Source organism: Patella vulgata, chromosome 5 (assembly GCF_932274485.2).
Source record: "Patella vulgata chromosome 5, xgPatVulg1.2, whole genome shotgun sequence".
Lineage (NCBI taxonomy): Eukaryota > Metazoa > Mollusca > Gastropoda > Patellidae > Patella > Patella vulgata.
Window position 1 is genome coordinate 79,236,807 of NC_065883.2, and position 6,937 is coordinate 79,243,743.

The 6,937-nt window shown below is 37.6% G+C and overlaps 1 long non-coding RNA gene across 1 annotated transcript; it reads left to right on the top strand.

The window, feature by feature from the left end:
- Positions 1-376: 376 nt before the first annotated feature.
- LOC130012937 (uncharacterized) lies at positions 377-6,440 on the top strand. Its single transcript, XR_008788148.1, has 3 exons — positions 377-527; positions 1,319-1,403; positions 2,625-6,440. It is a non-coding gene; the product is annotated as an uncharacterized LOC130012937 (long non-coding RNA).
- The last annotated feature ends 497 nt before the right edge of the window (positions 6,441-6,937 follow it).

The window sequence follows — 6,937 nt, forward strand, 5'->3', positions numbered from 1 at the left end:
CACCTAATATCACATCTTATTACATCTTGATCACCTAATATCACATCTCTTATTGTATCACTATTTATATATTATTTCAGAAATACTACAATGGGCTATTATTGAGAACATTTTAACTTATAAATCAATGAAAACTTTTTTCTTTTCTTTTCTTTTTTTTTTTTTTACAAAATATGAGAACCTAAGTTAAAAGTTTTTAGAATAGTTGGAGTTTATTTATTTAAACATTTTATGTCTATGAAGTCATAGTGAAAGATTTCAATGTTTAGGTCTGCGAACTTTGATTTGGAGAATATTATCAATTTCCATGCTTGACAACCATTTAAAACTGTTTTTTTCAATCATACAATATATTGTTTCTTTATTTCAGTTCTCAAACAACAATACTAAAATACGCCATAACAATATTCGATCCCGTCCATCCATTCCTGCAAAGCTGTTCGTCCAACAGGATGAAGATTTTGACCAGCCGAGTGAACTGGTGTATAGTCGAATGAGAAGTTTGGATTTAAGCGATGACATTCCATGTAAGTGTTTTACTGTAGCTGGAGGCAGACCATCATATTTCAACATCCAATATTAACATTATAAGATCCCGTGAGAATCAATAGTTCGTTTCGTTTTTTATAGTTTACAATTTCGTTTCATCTATTTACTACAATAGATCAGGAAAAGTTGTTATAACAGGCGTTCTAGTTGAAGTGAGGGATTAGCCAATGAAATAGTCTGTTACGGCGAGTTCTTGGCGTCCTCTGCACGGAACTGTGGGCAAACCCCTAGAAACGTCAACACTGATTGATTAATCAATGTCTGACGTCATAGGGTCAAAAACGCTTGTACAACTGGTCAGATCTTCGTGTTGTGTAGGACATCGAAAGTATAAAAAGAAGGAAACGAAATAAAGACCTGTATTGTAATCAGATTGCGTGAGATTGTATTTGCATCTTGCCAGCGAGAGCGTGTTTTCGAATCCCAGGTTGTACGTGACAAGGAGTAGGGTCGCCTGTCCAACCTTGTGGGTTTTGTCCGGGTCCTCCGGTTTCCTCCCACTGCTAAAGACCACTACGCGCAAGCGAATTATTGAAATAAAATTAAACCAAATGTTAGTCCCGAAATGACCTAGTTTGTGTCGAGTGGACGTTAAACCCCATTTCTCTCTCTCTCTCTCTGCCAGCGAGAGTCGGTGCGTGCACAAGCATAGAACCTGTCTCACAGCATTCTGCTTTTTTTATTTCATACCACAGGGCACACAATCGTTGCATGGCAATACTATATTTCATGAGGTCAATATTTAGATGTACTATGAATGATTTTTCAGATGAAAGTGTAGCCGAGAGAAATATTCTATCATATGTAATAGTTAATCCTTCGCCGAAACGTAAACTAAAGAACGGTGACATGATGTAAGTATTTAATAACAAGTTTAATGTCCACCCGAAACAAACTGGTTTATTTCAGGATTAACATTTTATGGTTCTTTTGGTGGGCATACGTAATACAGTGTGCTATGAGGAACATTTTGCCCGGACATTGGCACTACGGCCTACTCTGATATCGAATTCCAATTGGCAAGTGATCTTTTATGCGCACGCCACTGTGTACACAGGACCTCGGTTTTCCGTCCCATCCGAACGACTATACAGCTGTCCTTTGCTGCAACCTCGGTCCTGCACCACTGACAAGGAGGAACCAGCCGGAAATTCCCGAAGAACTTTCTCGGCCAACGCAGGGATCAAACAAGGACCTCCACGTTAGCGTGCCATCCTGACTCCAGATTTATGTCAAAAAAGAACGTAAAAATGACGTAAAATTTACATTATATCAACATCATTTTCTGACGTTACGTCATTTCCTGACGTTTGCGTGTCAAGGTCTTACTCACTGAGTCACCGTGGCTCCCAGCAACTGAGACGTTACATGCGACTGGAAGACCAGCAGCTGACATCCAGTTTCTGCTACCTGCCTGTGTTCTACTTTTCAGGCAACTACTTGTGCTCACTTTCTCTAAAATGGTCAATCTAGGCGCAAATGAGAACTGATCATGCTTTATAACAATGGGGGGGGGGGGGGTTGAATGGCTGAATGGTTAGCAGGTGCGCGCTGTACCATAAAGCCTGTCATTGAGTCAACTGGCGTGGTTTCGAATCCCCGGTTGTACGTGACAAGGAGTAGGGTCGCCTGTCCAACCTTTAAGGTTTTCTCTGGGTCCTCCGGTTTCCTCCCACTGCTAAAGACCCCTACGCGCAAGCGAATTATTGAAATAAAATTAAACCATATGTTAGTCCCGAAATGACCTAGTTGGTGTCGAGTGGACGTTAAACCCAATTTCTCTCTCTCTCTCTTTATAACAATGATCCTTTCTATCTCTTTATCTGTTAGTTCATCTTCTGGACACCGCTGACAAGGACTGCTGTCTTGTTCGGATGGGACGAACACATTGACATGCATGTAAGAGATCCCTTGACAGTTGGAATTTGATATAACCGTAGGCCGTAGCGTAGCTGTCTAGGCAAATTTAAACTCATAGCACACTGTATGACGTATGTCCGTTTCATTAGCTCTGTCGGAGCAGAACAGTAGGATGTTAAACCCCATTTCATTTTATTTTTGTTGATCTATTACAGATACGTCATCCAGCCGAGTTCCATGTTTGCTGTACCAAATAAACTTAAATGGAAATCTCCGAAAGTGCCTCGTAGAAACTTTGACAATGAATCTGATTCAACGCCTATTTTATCACGACCTACTCGCATTAGTTGGAATTTACCGGCATATCACAACAACTCTTCAAACGGCAAGAGTCCAATATCAAATGAAGAATTTGAGAAGCGAAAAAGATCTAAATCAGAATCTCAAGCGTAATGTGGATATTCTGCTGATGATGTTCGGTGGATTGAAGGCAGCTTATATAAAGAGATCTCAATCTAAAACATTGATACTGGTCATAAGAATCAGTGGTGGTTAAAGTGTGGACCATTATCCTGAGTTTAACTGGAGCTATTACTGTATTGGTCGTCACCTGGTCAAATTGTTGTGGACCATCATCCTGGAAATTTTACTGTATTGGTCGTGGTCAACAATTGGACTATAATCGTGAACTTGACTGGAACTTTTACTGTATTGGTCGTGGTCAAAATGTGGACTGACTGGAACTTTTACGGTATTGATGGTGGTCAAAACATGGATCATTATCGCCTGTTTATCTAAAGTGTTTGAAATATGAAGCACTACCGGGGGCGTTCGTCTACAACTATTACTGCCGGTAAATATTGTATCCACGATTCCATGATCTGAAATAGGTTACCACAAAGTATGTGTATTTGTTGGTGTTCACATGCTTCATTCCTGTGGTGGTTCCTTAGATGTATACTCATGGCCTTTGGGACAATGGTTGGGGTGAAGCTATGAATTTTATTTTATTTCACGACATCACATCCTGTTTTAACAACCTCGTCTCTGTATCAAAAGTTATTTAATTCTTGTCAACTGGTGTGTATGGTGTTCACGGCCAATATCAAATGTTACACACAACTTGTCAGCTAATGTTTATAGTAATCACAACCTAAACATTATCAAATGTTACACAACTTAAATTTTATCAAATGTTCAGGTTGTAACTGGTGTATATGGTATTCACAGCCTGACCAATATCAAACGTTACACAACTTGTTAACTGTTGTCATGGTAATCAAAACCTACACGGTATCAGATGTATACAACTGGTGTTTATGGTTATCACAACCTTAACAGTATCAAATGTTAGCAGTTTGTCAACTTGTAATCACAACCTATATACGATCAAATGTTAGACAACTTGTGAACTGGTGTATATGGTCTTCACAACCTGACCAGTATCAAATGTTAGACAACTTGTCAACTGGTGTATATGGTATTCACAACCTGACGTATATCAAATGTTAGACAACTTGTTAACTGGGGTTTATGGTATTCACAACCTAGCTAACTCTAAAGCAGATTCATTCAATAAACGAATATATTGAAATTACTCAATAGACCATTTTATTTGAAAAGAACATTGGTTTATTATTATGAACTCGAGTATTGGAAGTCTACACATTTGACAATCCACACACCCATAAAAGTTTTAAAAAATTATTAAGAAAAAAATGTATTATTGTTTACCAAATCACCAATAGAAGATGACACTGGCCATATGTTTTAATTGTGAGTTGACCATTCCACAATTCACAAACGGAAAGTGAAAATATTTCACGTGTATCAATATGGTATCAATATCCACTCTCCTCCATCCTCTGTTTCGCCAAAATATTCTTTACCTTAAATGCCTAATAGCTGACTAACTCTATCAAAATAATGCTGTTAGGGGTACTTAATTCCAAGACATCTGTTAGTGGTGATAGTAAAGGGTAGACTGAAGTCGAGGTGACATTGGCCAAATTGGAGTTAATTGGTTCTATAGGACTTGGTGGTTGGGATGGCCCAGTGGTCTAGAGTGCCGCGTTTCGACCTCTAGCTGGCCGGTCACCTCTGGTTTGCGGCTGTGGTTTCAAATCCCTGGTGTGAATGTATGTGGCTTGGAGATAGGGGGTGCCTTCCGGGTCCTTTAGAGGTCTATTCAGTGAATGACCCATGCGTTGTACTTGATAACGAACGGTAAATGTCACCTACACATTATTTTTATAAAATAAAAGTCTTAGGACACCGGTCTCCATTTCCAGATGAAGACTAACGGGTTTAAGTTGTTTGAAAACATATCACATACATTGAGCTGGTTGCGCGGCCCTGAGATAGGGGATTTTAAAGGATTTGAATACAAAATTAAGAAGTTTTATTCTCCCAAATATTATCAGGATTGGCCCTTTAAACACTAAGAACAACATTCCAAAGGATCTAACTAGTTAGAACAACTGCCCACATAACATTATAACGATCGGTTAACTCTTTTTTAAACGTTAATTTAACGTCAGGAAATTATGTAACGCCAGGAGAGAGAGAGAGAGTAGGTCATGATACAACGCGCTAATCATTCACCCCCCCCCCCGATCACTATTGATATTATCATATATATATATATATACTCCTTATTAATATGTCTCATTAACACGCATGTTTTTTTATTATCTTATTCTTTATATTGTTTATTAAAACTAACATAAGAGATTAAAATTGTCGTATTACGTCATTCTTATAGTCTTTCAAGATGGAGTTTGTCATAATTTCCGACAAACACATCATATGATATCGATATATAACAAATTGTTTTTTTTTTTGTCTAAATATTTCTAAACAAACCAATCAATTTTTTTTAATTTCCTAGAAAAGGAGACGAAAAGCTTTTTTTATTCGAATATTATGTGTTTCATACTGTAACCTTCATATTTTCATGGTAAATGGCCTGTGGGACAAAAAAACTATTTTTACTCAATTTATAATAATTTTTAAAATTATTATAGAATTATTATACAGTCTTTTACAAAAGTTTTTGACAATTTTGATTCGATCGAAGAATTCTAAGAGCTCGTTTGTCCTACTGAAACGGTGCACGTGCGCCTGAAGGAATATTTGAGTTTTATACGTCCACATTGCATTTTAGGTTCGTTGCTTTCACCCTTTTACAATATTATTTTAAAATTCGACAGGATTTATTTCTCTTTGGGTTCCGAAAGAACGACATCTGTCGAAATTCAGTATTCGACAAATCCCAACTTATGCAGGTATCGCCCAAGTTGAAATTTATGCAATGTTATAAATTGACACTCGGCAGATTTTTACCTCTGATGGCTTGTTCATACAAGTGTGGGGATTGATTCCTTAACTTTTTAATCGAGTGTGGTGTTATGGTATCGATGACCAAGGAGCCAATTTACTGTTCAGGTCTATTATAATTACGACTGATTAAATGTGTTCATGGTTTGTTGTTTAAATAGGAATTGACAAAAAGCATAAATAACAAAATAACAATTACTTGGCTTTTATTAGAGCGACTTTTTAACTAGACTTCTCTAGTATTCATCAGACAATCTAACTAGGCTTCCCTCCTGTTCTTCAGGCATTTGAACTAGGCTTCTCTGGTATTTTCCAGGCATCAACTAGTCAATCAACTTGGCTAGGGCTATAGTCTTCATCGGGCATTTCAACTTGGCTAGTCAAGTATTCATCGGGCATTTCAATTTGGCTTCTCTAGTATACACTACCCCTGTCTTCATCAACCCAGTCGGGCGGAACACTGGGACGTTAAACTCCATTTCATTTTATTTCATATTCATTGACTGTTACACAAGCCTAGTTGAAACGTTGGTATAATAAAAGCTAAGTAAATGTTATTTGGTTATTTTTAAGTATTTATGTTGATGATTTGTTGGTATGTATTGTTTTATCATCTGATTGTTTTGTATATTAGTATTTATACAATATTTCTATTTTTGTACAGTAATTAATACCATAAATAAATAATATAACAAAAATAGGAATAGTTTTTTTCTGAACGTATATTGTGGACGTATATTGTCGTTGCCTCCGTCCGTCCGTCCGTCCGTCCGTCCGTCCATAAGTGTTTGTGAACACTTTACAGGTCACAATTTTTGTACGCCCACATTTTCATGTGGACATATATTGTCGTCGCCCCTGTCCACCCGGACATCCGTCCGTCCGTCCATAATTTGTTTGTGGACACTCTACATGTCACAATTCTTATGCGATTTTGACGAAACTTGAAATATAGGTTTATCTCCAAAAGATCTCGACTGCTTTCGATATTGGCATGTATCGGATCGAAAGTTCATGGATTATGGCCCCTGATTGTACGAAAAATCACGTTTTTAGGTTGTGGACCATATAGCGGTCACAATATTGATTCAATTCTGATGAAACGTGACATGTATGTTTATATCCCAATGATCTTGGTTCCTTTCGATATTTACGCCCATCATAACTTCCTGAATTATGGCCCCTGATT